Below are 15,807 nucleotides of genomic sequence, written 5' to 3'. Positions count from 1 at the left end.
TGCGGATGTCGTGGCGATTGCAAGCACTGTGCGGTTGTAGCGTGCTTCATCAACGAAAACGGGCATGCATTTTGTACCTTCGGACCTCAAGCGTGGGGAAAGCCGGCGAGCAATACTCAATGGCCATAAGTGAGGTCGTTAAAGTTATGATAGAACGGTCTATCATCTGGGACAAGAAAATCTTGAGTAGCTTGAGCAGTCGGTGCAAGAAATGTTTCGCGCGGAACTGTAGAACGAAGTTCCTGCTCCGCGTACACGGTATCACGGGCCTCCATACACCGCCAGTTCGACGATTTCAGCAGCTTAAGGTCTAAATTACTGATAAATATGCTTATTCAAATCTTTAATTGGAAGTTTTGAACTTATGTTCGCTTTAAGGTTCCGAATAGACACCGTATTAGAAGTCCGGTTCAGAGAGCCCACGAGCATTTTATTTCGCCTCTTATGAACTGCGGCTGGAATTCGATGAAGCGGCTGCGCGACTTTGTTGCTTTTCTGGACGTTACGTCCTTTGAAAAAAGGTCAATGCCACTTGATCCTGCACAGCATATACCAGTACTCGCCAAATTTTACAGCGCGGAGCGCGTACTGAGGAGAGTGCTTCAACAAGCGTGGGGCACCCCGAGTAATAGTTTATACCGTTTCCACCGCTCAAAAGGCAATAGTCTTACTTTAACTCCTTGGCGCTTGTACGACGCCATTGACCCCATAAGAAAACGAATTTCAGTTACATTACTCTATGACAACCACCACCCTCTTCTCTCATCATTTTTCCTAGGTTCTCCCCAGCAAGCGGTACGCTTGGGTACTCTTAGTGATTGTGGCCGTCTTTCTCGCCGCCCTTGCGTTTATTTTTATTCTTGTTTCTATCCGCAGTAGCCGAAGCATCGCACGACACCACTGAAGCCACTAGATGAGTAACACATACACAATGGGATAAAAAAACAACGCGAAACTAAAAGGAACACAGCAGCCGCAACTCACACGGCGTCTGCTTTTGGGCCGCCTTATTGTTAGCTATCGCCGGCCGCTAGGTGGCGCCACATGTCTCAGCAAACTCCTTTGCAAGGTGTCTATGAAGCGCCGAGCTTCGTTGTTGGCGGCGTTGCAGGCAAGGTCGCTGAAAAACTGAAAGAATCCTGTCGGTATTTTTGTTTCACTTCAGAGGTGGCGTTTCGTGTGCATACATAGCAATGCCGATTGAATTCTTCGGCCAAAAGCTGGGTCTTCTGCCCCTGATGGCGTCCTTTCCTAGACACCCATTTGGCCTTAAATCGAGGAATCGCGACAGATGCCAACAGAAGCTACACCAAGAACTAAGACCGTGGAGAGCCAAGTAGCCTGCCCACGATCTTGAAGCCGATAAGTTTCGCGTAGTCCCATCGTCACTGATGGTTCTTCCCAGTGGCCTTTTTTTTTACATAAGTCATGATGTCCGAAAATCAGTTACTGAAAATAGCAATTGCCCCAAACGTTACTGTTTGAAAAAGTAACCTGTTGATTTTAAAATTACTCACAAATGTAATTAATTACGATTAGTAATTTGCAAAATAAACAACTGCATGTAACTGGAGACGTGGGTAATAACATTATAGTGCACCCAGTCTGCAACGATGAATACGAAGTTTGCTTTGGAGAGTGTACTCAGCTGCACTTCCATTATTACGTATTTGCAAAACAGCTAGCAGTGAGCGCCGCTTAGTGCTCAGAGGTGGGTTGCGGTTTGAATTACAGTCTAGGCTTGGCCATACTACCTACCTGCGTGGCTTCCTGTTCCCCAAGTGGCGCTGCAAGCGGCTGGCTTTTCGGGGCGTCCTTGGTATCCTGACGGGCGGGATGTCCTCCGAGGGTGTCGCCAGCAGTGTTGTCATAGGCGACGACGGCGTCGCGTTTCTCCTCGGGTGAGGTCGTTGACGTGGGCGAGGGTGTAGGTGTGGGTGAGGCCGGCGGCATGGCCGTGGGTGAAGCCGGTGAAATATTGCTGTCGACGTTGGCTTCGGCGCATACCGCCACTTTGTGGTCCCGGTCGTACTTGCGCATCAGGAGCCAGACGAGCACGGCGGTTAGCACTGCTCCGATGACGACGAGGACCATCTCGAACACGTCGACGATCATGTCCGACCAGCCCTGCTATGGTGACAGCGTGGTCGCAGCCAATGGTTTAGAAACGCCGGGGCAGTGGGGCTTCCCGGGGCGATGACCATGGAACTAGGGTTCTTCACCGCCTTGAACTCGTCGTCTTGAAGCTCTGAAGCAAGCCTTCTGTATAAATAAATAGATGGAGAAAGAACTAGTTGCCGTTAAAACACGCACAAAGAAATCAAGGCTCAGACAGTTTAGGAACAAAACCACTTTGAGTGCCTTGTTTGGGCAACTCCAGAAGCACCGCGGCACATTCGGCTGTCTGCGGACAAGGTGGGGAATACGTATTACGTTACCGATATGTAGTTGTGCTGTGTGAAACGGCGCCGGATCAACGGGATTGAACGGATGTGGTGGCTCACTGCAGGCCAAGAGTTTGGTTCGATTCCGCGAGAAAAGGCAACACAAACAAGATGGCCATGGATATCTTCGTCTTCTTCGCGCTTGTAGTGTCAGTTATAATTTCTTATTTTCACTAGAAATGATGTGTCTGATGCACTCTGGTGTGGAGTAGCCAAAAACCAGGTGATGCCGATACAAACCAAGAAATAAGGAGCTCATACGTTGAAAAGGAGATTAAAAGTTCTTCAGTACGTAGGTAATTGAACGAAACAATGTCTTCGTCAATATTTTAATACAATGAAGAGGTTGAAAGAAGGAAATTTACTGGTAAAGAAAAAGGCGTAGTCATATTTTAACGTGAAAGTCTTTCTAGGCACATGATGAAAATGTCGCTGCTTCCGCGAGGTTCCGCGAGATGTCTTCGCAATATTCCTCGAGATGTTGCTATTGTAAGGAAGAAGATACAGCGCCGACGCTAACAACGATGAAGACGCCGATCAGCTGGCGCGCGCACTGAGAGCTCGGACTGTCTTGTTCGGACGAAATTGTGCTTCGCTCTACGATCGTCTTTTGTCACCGGTCGCCGTCTTCAGTCCTCCGAATAACCCCCAGTAAACCCCTCTTCATTATGTACTTTATCTTGGCAGCCTCATCCATAGACGGGTCGACACGCTTGCATAAATCCACGTCTCAAATGTAGCTTGTGAAGGTTTCCCCTTCATGCTGAACTCGTACGCGCAAGGCTTCTTCAGCGCGTAGTTTCCGCACTGTGGGACGACCGAAAACGTCCGTGAACTTTGCCTTGAAGTTAGCCCGAGTTTGCATGTTGGCCTCATGAATTCAATACCATAGGTTAGCAACGTCACTCAGGTAGATGATGACGTTGTTGATCTTCATGCGGTCATCCCAGTTGTTATGACGACTCATCCGCTCGTACGAGGCCAACCAATCTTCAACGTCCTGGTCGCCTTGCCCGCTGAAAACTGCGGGGTCTCGCTGCCGAATGGCACCGGAGCATGAGATGGACTGCGAAGGGGCTGCCACTGGCTGTTGGCCTACCTCGTTTGTCGCCATAGGTATCGTACGGCTGCGGAACTCCACGGTGATCGTGTAAAAGTCGCACCCCGCACCTCCACCAAATGAAGAGGGGCTTATTGGGGGTTATTCGAAGGACTGGAGACCGGTGACGCAAGACGATCGTAGAGCGAAGCACAATCTCGTCCGAACAAGGCAGTTCGAACTCTCAGAGCGCACGCCAGCTGATCGAAGTCTTCATCGTCGATAGTGTCGGCGCTGTATCATCTTCTTTCTTACAATGTGTCCGCGAGGCGTTGCAGTAGGTTCCGACGTCGACATTATTTCTCCGGTCAGGGCGTCGCAATATTGTCTGACGTCGACATAATTTTCCTTTCGAGTAGTTGGGCCTTCATTCTCGCATGCGAACAGTCATGAGATGCCGATGTTGTCGAGGACGAAGCGAAAGAAAAGAAAAATGAAATTATAAAAAGTACACTAACACGCAAGCTCGATGCACAAAGAAGATGTAGAAAGATGTAAAGAGAAGAGGTAGAAAAGAAAGAAAAATGGCTTTCGCCTTTAAGCTCTTAAGGGAAGCAAAATGCAATCCTGTAATTCTCTTTCGGAATCTGGCCCTCGTGCTTCTAAAAGAGAGAGAGAGAGACCAGGAGGCTCCGTTGTAGATAGTCGTCACAGGACCACATTTGTAATAGTTACAGGAGATGCTTAGAATGTTGTAACTCTTCTCTGGGCCCGGACGGCCTTTTCAACAAAACTCTCCGTAGTTTGGATAACTCATCTGTTGAAGCCCTCACCGCCTTTATAAATGACTTCTGGTCAGATGGTGAAATCTCCGCAGCAGGGAAATATGCACGGGTGGTTCTCATACCGAAGTCCGGCAAACGATTAGCTCTCGAGTACCTTCTCTCCATCATCCTCACTTTCTGTGCTGGTAAACTGATGGAACACGTCATTACCTGCTTAACATTTATGTTGAAGATTATCACCCCCTACCTCCTGCTATGATTGGCTTCTGCTAAAACCTCTCCACTCAATACAATATGCTGCAGCTAACGAGGGAGATATTGTGCCTCTCTACCAGAGCGGGCACAAACGCTATCCCATGGTTTGACATAACCAAAGCCTTTGACAATGTCTCCCACGCAGCTATTCTCACTAAACTTTACCTACTAAATCTCGGCTACCGTACCTACGAGTATATACGCACGCCCCAAGGATCAATTCTCTCCCCTTTCCTTTTTAAATTCGCCTTGATAACGCTACTTTCTAAAGTAGATGCTATCTCCAGGCTATTCCATACCGTATACGTGGACAATATTACCCTCTGGGGTTCAACAGGCAACGATTCCGAAACTGAATCCATACTTCAGCAAGCGGTGGATGCTATTGAACGGCCCGTAGCTGGAGCAGATCTCTCATACTCCCCGGAGAAGTGCGAGCTGCTCCTCATCCGAGGTCCACCCAGATTTCGCGATCATCCTCCCATCGGCATTACTGCTAGCGGCCAGCCTATACGGGAAACATCCACTACTAGGGTATTGGGGCTTCTTATCCAGAGCAATCAGAGCACAGGACAGAATGTTAGGGGGGCCGATGAGGTTAAGAAATTTGCAGGGGTCAGGTGGATCCAGCTAGCACAGGACCGGGTTGGAAGAATATGGGAGAGGCCTTCGCCCTGCAGTGAGTATAGTCCGGCTGATGATCCAGAGCAATCGAAAAACACCGACACACTAGATAAACTTACATCCTTTGTCTTCCAAACCATTTGTCTCATTCGGCGCATTGCTAACAAACAGAGGCATGCTGGAGGCTTACTTACGACGTCTGGTGTAGACGTTTTTTTATCAGTCGCCTAACATACCCTGCCTTAACTATACCTTAGCTGTCAGGAACGAGACCACGTTGACTGCCTTTTAGACAGGCATGCAAGGCGGCTCTTTACCTCCCTCACCGGACCCCCACCTACAAACTACTGGCATTAGGGTTCTATAACACTGTAACGGAGCTCGTGGAAGTTCATCTCTCAGTATGAGCGCTTAACCCACACCCCAACGGGCCGTCACATGCTCGACAAGGTAGGAATAGGCTTCGAAGCGACCGTCACTGTCAAGGCCCAGCTTCCACATGACATCCACAGTAACCTCGTCAGAATCAGAAGTTTATTTCAGCATCGCGTACACTATGCTGCGGGTGTAGGCAAAAAGCCTTCTGGAGGTTAGACGATACTTACTTTTCTATTCCCGGTTAAATGTTCTAAGTATTCTGTTCTGAATGAGAGGAAGGCAACGACATTTTAAGTCTTCCTTCTGCTTGGCAGCACCTGTGGAACACTCTGCAGCACATATTGGGTTCAGCGCTTGACAACCTTGGGCACACAAATTCATGTGGAAATGAGAAGAAAAATGTTTCCAGTGAACATAAGCTGGCGTTAAAACACCAGGAGAGAGAGCTCTATCAAGATTGTGAGCGAGGTCGCCGGAGAAAGATACCACTGCAACGCGCTCAAGTGCAGCAGCTATTACGTTTATTTGCCAAATATTTAACAGATATTTTCGCACTGTGATGCCTAGACATGCAAACGAAGCACACGTTTTGCAACGATGACGATAGAGAATCATATTCTTATCTTGCCAGCAAGCATTTACTTTCCGCACCATTCAACACTGGTCGCATTGGGGAAGCAATTAACATGTCAAAAAGAGAAAAGCAGAAGCCATTTACCACTTTGGCTGACGGAGAGTGAATAATATTCTTCGTATATCAAGCCTATTGGTGTCGACTTTAAACTATATTCGCGCTTGAAGTCTGGATAAAAAATATTATAGTAATAAATAAATGAGTGTATGGAATCAGAAGTTACATGTCCAGACACATATTCTGATGTGAGTAAGGGCCATTGGGAGAGGAGTACGCGTATACGCAATTGCTTCATCGTAAATCTGGTGCTAAACGGGCAAAAGATTAAGGATCAGGCTTGGCCAAGGGATTCTTCGTCCCTGCTGGAAGTTCGGATTCGGTTTACAGGGTCGAGTGTTCCGCCGAGATATCGAGAATGCGTGGCACCTGCGCGCAAAGAGCGAATGAAATCAGTTCATTTGATTTAGCAAATGTATGCAAAGTACATAGGACAGCCGAATATCAGAATAGCTGCGTTAGTGCACCACGGAAATACTCAGTAGGCTCCTCCGCCTTTTGTTTTTATGGAGAGAAGAAAAATAGTTTCTAGCGCGCAATGACACCTGTTGTAGTTCTCCGATGGTATTACGGGCATGATTCGGTGTGGTACATGTTGCCTTCTTTTCGCTGGATGGTAGTGGTAGGGTACATATTGTTTCCTTTAACAACTAACATCCAGTAGCGAGTCGACACTTTGTTGTCCCTTAATTCTAGCGGGTTTATCTTCTATGTTGTGTAGTTGCAATATCGACGAGGTTCGACTGCATCACGCCCTCTTTCCCACAAAAGGAAGTAGCGCTAGACGCATTTTGATGATGTTTAAATGGCACATGACACAGTCCGCCAGACAAAGGACGCGGAGCGTCCTTAACACCGCCTTCTCATTCGGCGAATTTTTATATTTTTGTTGATGTCGATTGTTGGGGAGAGAAGGTGCAGTATACGCATTACAACTGTATTTATCTCAGGTACGTATGTCGTCAGTTCGAATCCCTGTAGCAAACTAACCTTCAGTTCCACTAGCAGATGAGTGCTAAATGGTGAGCTAAATGATACAATAAATGATACAATAAATAAATGTTTCGGAATTATTTTGATACAAAATTCCAACGTATTTTTTCCGGCACAGTTTATCTCAATTCTGGGCTATAGGGACAAATTTTTGACCGAGCGAGTTGTGCACGCTTTGCCTAAATTTGAGCGATCTTGTAAGATCGATGTCTGTGCATGTAAAGCTTGGGTGGCCATGAACTGGTAACAGCCAGCGAGGAGTGCTCACGCAGTGAGGTATTTATTTATGAAAATTTTAGTCCCATACGGGAGTTCAGCAGAGTGAGATTCGATTTGGCACATGCTATTGAAAGGCAACAAGGAGACAATATAACAAGCATACAAAGTTTAATACGAAAACAGAAGAAATATTGCAAAATAATGCAGTGGAATTGTGATAGTAAGGCTCACATATCAAGGCGTGAGCAAGAAGTATCTATAGAGGAGACATACCAGTCTAATTCTCTACCCTAGAAATGGAATAAATTCAGCTCAGTAATGCTCCTGCTGAAGACAGACTATTTTAAGCAGTTATTGCAAGTAGAATAAGGAACTATTTTTAGGGCGTCGTTTTTTTGTGTGTTGTGTCATGTAGAAAACGAATTCACATGCAAAACTCCTATTTTATAGTGACCTTAGGTTCACTGAAATACAAAAAGTTAGGAGCAAAGATGCGCGACTTTCGTTTAGGGTAACATTTCTTTGCTAAATGTGATGTCGTTGACATGCGCAAAAGGCTGCAATAAACAAAACGGCGGTGCATTTTGTGTAAATATTCAATTTGATTGGCATGGTTTACGAGTGTAAGATATAAAGGTCATATTCTAAGGTTGGAAGGATAAAAATTTTATAAGCAAGTAACCGAAAAATTGGTATAGATACTTTTAGTGCTCGTCTTAGAAAAAATGTTTTTGATTAGTGGTATACTATTTACATAATCAGTATATTTTGTCCAGTTTAGATGTTGAGAAATTCGGAAACCGAGGTACTTAAAAGTGCTCAACTTTCTATAGAAAAACAACGCTAGCTCAATATCTGAAGTGAGGAGGGTTATTTTTGCGATAATGTTCATAAATAGTGTTCTCAAAGGGTGTTTCCTAATACCTCATCAAATTTCTAGGCCTCGGCGGCCGCTTTTCGATGGAGGCGAAAAGCAAGGCACCCGTGTGCTGTACGATGTCAGTGCACTGTAAAGAGCACCAGGTGGTCAAAATTTCCGGAGCCCTCCACTACGGCGTCTCTCATAGCCTGAGTCGCTTTGGGACGTTAAACCCCACAAACCAACCACCCAAATTTAAAGACAAACATATTTTATGAAACCTTAGTAAAAGCTTTTGAAAAGTCTACAAAGATTGTGCCGATTTGTCTGCCTGAATTGATTCAACCTGCAAAGAAATGTACGGCAAAGGCTGAATGTGGATGTGGAAATAATTTTCTGAAACCATGCTGGGAGCTCTATAGAACATTTATTTTAGAGAAATCCAGAGATATGTTTATGCATTATATGCTAAAGAAGCTCACGGGATGTTGAAGTTAATAAATAGCGCGGTTGTTTGTAATCTGCTCTGCGCTACCATCCTTATGAAGACCCTTCAAAAAGTATCAAACTCGAAAGAAATCATGTCAAGTATATACACACCATCTGGTCGCGAACATTTTTGCACAGAAATTTTCATGACTGTCTACGTAACGAGTCGTCGGAAAGCATTAGTAACATAGCCTGGTGATCTGAAATTCCAGGGAGAACTTCGCAGTCGCTGTTTGTTGGAATCGATACAATTATGAAAAATAGATCAAGTATTTATCTGGAGTTGGCTGCAATTCTCGTGTAATTTTCAACGACTCTAAACAGATCAGACGCAAACGTTATATCTACCATTTCTTCACCATATGTACCTGAAAAATCTGATATAGGGAAATTCAATCTTCGTGTGATGGTTAATATCTCTAGCTGCTCTTTGGTTACTCTCACTACAATCAACTGTAAGATGTGATATGATATGCAAGCACACATAAAGATGGTAGAAATATCACAATGCAAAAGGAAGACTATTTTTAGAATATATGTGGGCAGAGATTTAGGAACAAGACATTTCTGTTGATATAGATATAAATGTAAAAAAAGCGGAGGATTCCGGCTAGAAACGAACAGAGAGTTCATGTAAACAATTGGAATAAGCAGGGGGAAGATATAGGGCAACTACCTTGCTAATGACATCATGTCTGTGAGCTCACCTTGAAACAACTGTGTTTTGTTGCGCCTGATTATGCTGCGATGTTATGCGATTCACTCAGTGGAAGCCAAGATTACCTTTAATAAATCAGAATACGCAGTAAAAGAGCCGCAATGTGGACGTATAATATTTCAGGAGCGCCTCCTATATTTTACAAGTATTCGGTTCAGTCATGCTTTCAAGATGTCTTTAGCTCAAGGATAGTAAGCAGGTATACAAAAACACTGATTGGTTTCCGATTGAGAAAGGGGTGAGGCAAGGCTGCATACTGTCGCCCTGCCTATTTAACCTATATGCAGAGTGCATCATGAGGAAGGCCGGTCTGGACGAGTCTTCAGCTGGAGTGAAGATTGCTGGAAAACGTATCAACAACCTTAGATATGCGGATGATACCACTTTAATGGCAGAAAGTGAAGTGGAACTCAAGAGACTTCTGATGCGCGTACAAGAAGAGAGTGAGAAGTTTGGGCTTAAACTGAACATTAAAAAGACGAAGATCATGGCGTCTTGCCCTATCAAGTCCTGGAGCATCAATGGACAAGAAGTGGAAGCTGTGACAGATTTTCTATTCTTGGGCGCCAAGATTACCTCGGAAGGAGACTGCAGCCATGAAATTAGGAGACGCCTGCTTCTGGGAAAGAGAGCAATGGTTAGCCTTGACCGCCTAGTAAAGAGCAGAGACATTAGTCTACCAACCAAGATCCGTATAACCCGTGCTATGGTCTTTCCAGTTGTGATGTATGGATGCGAGGGTTGGACTGTGAAAAAGGCTGACCGCCGAAGAATTGACGCGTTTGAATTGTGGTGCTGGCGAAGACTCTTAAGAGTTCCTTGGACTGCCAGACGATCAAATCAGTCGATATTGTCGACCATAAACCCTGACTGCTCATTGGAGGGTCAAATTCTAAAGTTAAAGCTCAGCTACTTTGGTCATCTGATGAGAAGAGAGGAGTCGCTGGAGAAAGATTTGATGTTGGGAAAGGTTGAGGGTCGCCGGAGAAGGGGTAGGCAGCGAACGCGATGGTTAAATGGCATTCTCGAGGCATTGCAGATGAAGCTATGTGATGTTAAGAAGATAGTGAGAGACCGGAAAGCGTGGCGTGACATGGTCCATAGGGTCACGAAGAGTCGGACACGACTGAACGCCTGAACTGAACTGATACAAAAACACCATGAACCAAACCAGAAGTAGCAGTTTTAGAAATAGTTATTCGAATGAACTTCCAACAGGATGTATTTATGCGGTTGCGGCTGTTAGGAATGCGGATAAGAAAATCCTATGGTCCCTCTAGATGAATGACAACAAGGGGGGTAATTAAAATCAGTTAGGTGATTGGTGGCATATCCCTTACGGAAATCCCATATCTGCTTCAGATATGGAGCATATGCTGCCAGATACAAATATATAAAGCAGCAAATAAGTCCTTTTCTGGGCCAGATAAGGTCATATATGTGCAAAATGTTGCCCTTATATGGCTCAGATTTGGCCATATCATGCAACATATAATCAATATCTGAATGGCTAACGGGACCTTATATGGCTTGATCAGGGGCATATATGGTATCCTCGCGACCTTATGTGGCCTGATAAAGGGCATATATGGCATCGTCATGACCTTATATAGACAGGCCAGGGCCATATGCCTGGCATCAACAGGACTTTATATAACCTCATCGGGACCTTAATTATGTAGGTGCCATAGTTATTGTATATTAGCAATATATGGCCTTCGTCTACCTTCTGCAAATATCCAATATTGGCATCATGTGGTCGAGCTTCAATTTTTCTACACTCAGCATGGCCTGCGTGTTAATTGTATCCAATTTAGAAAATAGCTACGACTCATATTTCAAATATTCTGCAGATTCCGCTGCACCATAATTATTACACCATATGTACCTTAATCCAGGAGGGCGCTGGGTTATAGCTACATGCTCCTCTTTCCGCCTACTAACTCGCATTTTCATTTAAAATGCGGCCGCAGTCCGGTGCACAAAAAAAATGGTCGGTTAAGTTGAGCGATTCAAAATATCAAGAAAATGATGGCAGTTCAGTATACGGCCCCCTCCGCGCTGTCAGACGGTGACTCACCCTCAGAGACAGCTGGCGGTTGCTTCGTCGAGGGCCGCAGTGGCTAGACAGTTACTCCTCCTCTCCCGCGTTCTCCTCTTCCCTCTCAGACAGCGGCGGCCTCTGCGTCGCTGGCTCGCATTTCATCTCTCCTCCTCGCTGCCACGCTCTATACCACGTAGCCTCGCGCTCTCCGTTTTGTGTGTGCTTGCTTCTTTCCCCTCCCCCTTTCAACTCCGTGCGCCTAAGCACTTGGTATCTCGTTCCTTTTCGGTGGCAGACATCGGAGTTCGGTGCGGCTGGCGGGCGTGCTGCATGTTGTGTATGCTGATGTGTGTGCGTGTGCCAGCGCCTGTTCGCTATTAGCTGTTTGCATGTAACAAAAATGCGACAGCAAACCTACAAGAGCTTCAGTCTGACCGTCGGCACAGAGGAAATTACTGTGTCCCACTGCGGGTGGAAGCTGCCTCCCCAGCCTTGGCAGCGAACCTGATGGTCGATTGAGCTTTTCGGGGATTCTGCGCTGGGTGGCCCGGCCAAATCTTCACCATTGTATCGGATCGCACCCTCATCGTGCCGCCTCATCTTCACGCCCGATCACCAAAACCGTGAGCGTGAGACTTCTTGTCGGGAACTAGCACTTGCCAGCCTCAGGATATTGTTCACTTTATTATTTTGATGCAAAATTAATTTTCCAATCAGTAAATTGGATGGTAATTGCCAGTATGTGATATTTTTCCGTACATTTCGTTGCTAATTTGTCTTTCGCTCTAGCAATTTTGACAAATTTCAGTGAGTGGATAGGGTCCTTCGTTGTTTATTATTATTATTATTATTATTATTATTATTTGCACTACCTAAGTAGCTTCATGCTTGATTTGGTTTAGGGGCAGAGTTGTCGCTGTCATGACAAATGCCATCGGACATGCTTTTTTTGTTTTCTCTCCTAATTTGAAAAGCAACCACGAGTTAGGCGCGTTCGCTCATTTTGCACTGCAGCCTCTGCTTAAGGTAACACCAGTACTTCCTGACAGCCTATATGTACTTTGCTAAGGTTTAGGTAATATCAGCAGTCCCAGCAGTGTGTGTTTTATCGCCCTACGGTTTAGCGCTACCTTTTCCGTGTGTCGACAAACCTTTAAATTTCATTTTAATAGTCTAGTTCGATTAATAGCCGTTTATTTTATTTAGCTTCGCAAGTAAACTAGCTCAAACTAAAAGCATTTACTGGTTAAAGCTCTGTGTGTAAAAGAGCAGAATAAAAATGTAATATCTAATTTAATAGGTTAATGTATTTCACTTTAGCTTCTTGTGTAGACATTATTCTGTTCAGATATCTCATTAGTTTGTTATAGTATCGCGCGTAAATGAGTAGAATCTCAATATTTACTAACGGATGAGCATGTCTTTGACCCTCGGTATACACACGTAATTCAGGACCCTCTTTGAGCGATTCCATATAGGCAGGGAAAAAGAAAACCTGTGGTTTCAAAGCTATTTTCCTGTAAGGTTTGAAATAAAAGGGGAAATTCAGGTTTCCCTTGGCAAACTTGATTGAGCGTGCGTTTAGCTGGAATACTGAAATTGTTTTGTGTGTGTTGTAATAAAGTGTTATGTTGATATGCAGATATATAGATCTATAGTTCAAAACCTACCTGCCATGCGGGCTAGATCTTTAAATCAGGAATTGGGCAGATAAGGCATATCTGACCAGATATGCTTTATCTGGTACTCGAAATCAGGAATTGGGCAGATCAGGCATATACAACCAGATATGCCTTATCTGGTACTCGAAATTAGGAATTGGGCAGATATGCCTTATCTGGCCCAGATCTGTCCTAATATATCATATCTGCCCAATTTCTGATATCCCTGATCTGGACTTTTTTTATAAGTCCAGATATGGCATTTCTGTAAGGGATACGGCGAAAAAGGAGCGCTGAGACGCTCATCGTCACTGTAATCAGTCGTATTTCTGTTAACATTGGAGGAGTTGATGCCAGTCTTTCCAGCTAGGTGACAGTGACAACAGGATATGAAAGTATTAAAGAGGCTAAAAGCAAAACTGATGAATATGCAATGGAGTATGAAAAGATATAAGGGTGACGCTGAGAGACGAGAAGAGCCGACTAGTTCAAGTAACAAACGCGATATGCATATTTTAACTGAAATCAACCGGAGCAAATTGGGATGGTGAAATCACGGTGTGCGGATATCATACAACCGATAGTATGCGGTCATAATAGAGTGGATTTAAAAGGAAGGTAAAGGTAACAGGGAATGGCAGAAAGTCAGATGTGAGGGAAGGCGGGTCATAGGACGCGGCAAGCCGGAACTGCAAAAGAAGTGATATGTTTTGAGAAGAGCGGGTATTCTGCAGTTGTTTTGACTGGGGCTCACGACGGTAATGGCGATATCTAATCAGTGTTGAAACTCACATTCGTCACATCCACTTTGCCAGATTTCTTTGCAGAAAGAACCTCGACCACGTCCTCGTCGTCGTGGGACTTGGCCTGCGACGAGGGATCAGCGGCCGAAGTGCTTCCTCCAGCGGTGGCGCTGGACCTTGGATCTCCGGGTAACGATGCGGCTCTCCAGTCTGTTGTCTTCATAGGGGCCTCCTGCGATTTGGCCCCCGATTTGTCGGCTTTGGAAGAATAGCCGGCTGCCTGTTTCGACGGGATCGGGATGGTGTTCAGCTTGGGAGATGCCCAACTAACTTTCTGTAGCGTTTAACTCTCAGGCGCTCTGGAAGCAATCTAGCGACGAGGGCAGTTTTCCCATGCGCCATTTCCCCATTTTACGGCAGCAGCCACTTCAGCGCTTCACCTGGGTCAGCCGTGTCCGAACACTGAGTCGGTGGCTTAGTGGCTATTATGCTTAACAGTTCAGCTCAGAGATACGACCCTAAGCTTATGTCAGGGCGGTCATATTTTAAAAAGGAAGTATTAAAAACGTGCGTACATTGTGCTTAGGGAGTATATGGTACTTAACTCCAAATAGCCAAAATTAACCTAAAGGCTCACCGTACCAATAGAGACGAAACTATGCTGTTCATCACTTGTCAGCGATAACAGGAAGGTTAAGGTTAAAAAGATGTCATTTATTGCGGTACAACGGTATTGTTTTGTCTTTTACGTGATGATTTGGTTTTGCTTAAGCTGCAAATAACGTGCTATAGAAGTATCGTGAGCGGTTTGACAGGAACATACGGCGTTGCAGAAAGATCGTTCTCGTCGCAGGAAGTGTACCTGAGCCATGTATCACTTTGCAGTTTCTTAGTGTTTTTAGCACCATGTACATCTGTTTGTAATTTTTTCCGCTAATGAGTCATTTCCGTCACTAAGGAAGTCAGGCATTCTATTGTGCACTGGCGAACTAAAGGTATTTCGACAGCCCAGTAGAAATGATGCATGTAGGTTTTCGCAAAGGGATATGTGTCCTTTTGACGAACGGTGCAGGAGTTTTTGTATGCATTTTCCCGATGCTTATAAATTGTCTCGCCATCTAGGAACGGTCAACAGAAGCTTTCTGCTATTGCAATCATTGCCTTTTTGAAATCACTTTTTTTTCTTTTTTTCATCTTACTTAAATCTGCGGCTGTTATATATAAGAATTTTTGCGGCTGAAAGCCTTCGACTAAATTTATTTTCTAGGTGATTGCGCGTTTATCAAAAATTTGAAAGTTTGTAAATTAGACACAGATTCCTTTAATGGCCGCGGGTGCCGCCACTGTTCGTATACACCCAAATTTCGACCCATCAATACAGCAGTTCTCTGATACAGTGGCCCCATGGGAAGTTTCGCAAGCGGTAGTATTGAAGAGGTTTGTCGCTCAGTAAATGCGTGAAATGGGCGCTCTTTCGCGTTTACAGAAAGGACGAGATACTGTCTTAATATATATTGCACTAGTTTAGCTGCTTGCTAAGACAGCTCGTAGAATTTACTTTTGAAATTTGAGATTCTATTTAGAGCGAGTTCTGCATAAACCTCAGTTTGTAGCGCTTTATCAATACAGTCCTGCATAAACCCCAGTTTGCAGCGCTTTATCGATACACTGACAGACGACAGTTTAAGATTCACCGTAACATCTCTAAAAGTATTCCCTTCAATCGCATGCAGAGGAAAAGAGGATATTGCTTTTATTTATAATACGAGAGAAGGTAACACTGACTGTCCTGGAAGGCTGTGCATACCTTTCGGGAAAATAAACGCTAGAGATCGTAATCTGCTTTTAATGCTAGAAAATTAGAA

Source organism: Amblyomma maculatum, chromosome 5 (genome assembly GCF_055883805.1).
Source record: "Amblyomma maculatum isolate TAMU_Amacu chromosome 5, ASM5588380v1, whole genome shotgun sequence".
Lineage (NCBI taxonomy): Eukaryota > Metazoa > Arthropoda > Arachnida > Ixodida > Ixodidae > Amblyomma > Amblyomma maculatum.
The sequence above is the reverse complement of the archived record's forward strand: the minus strand, read 5'-3'. Positions refer to the sequence as shown.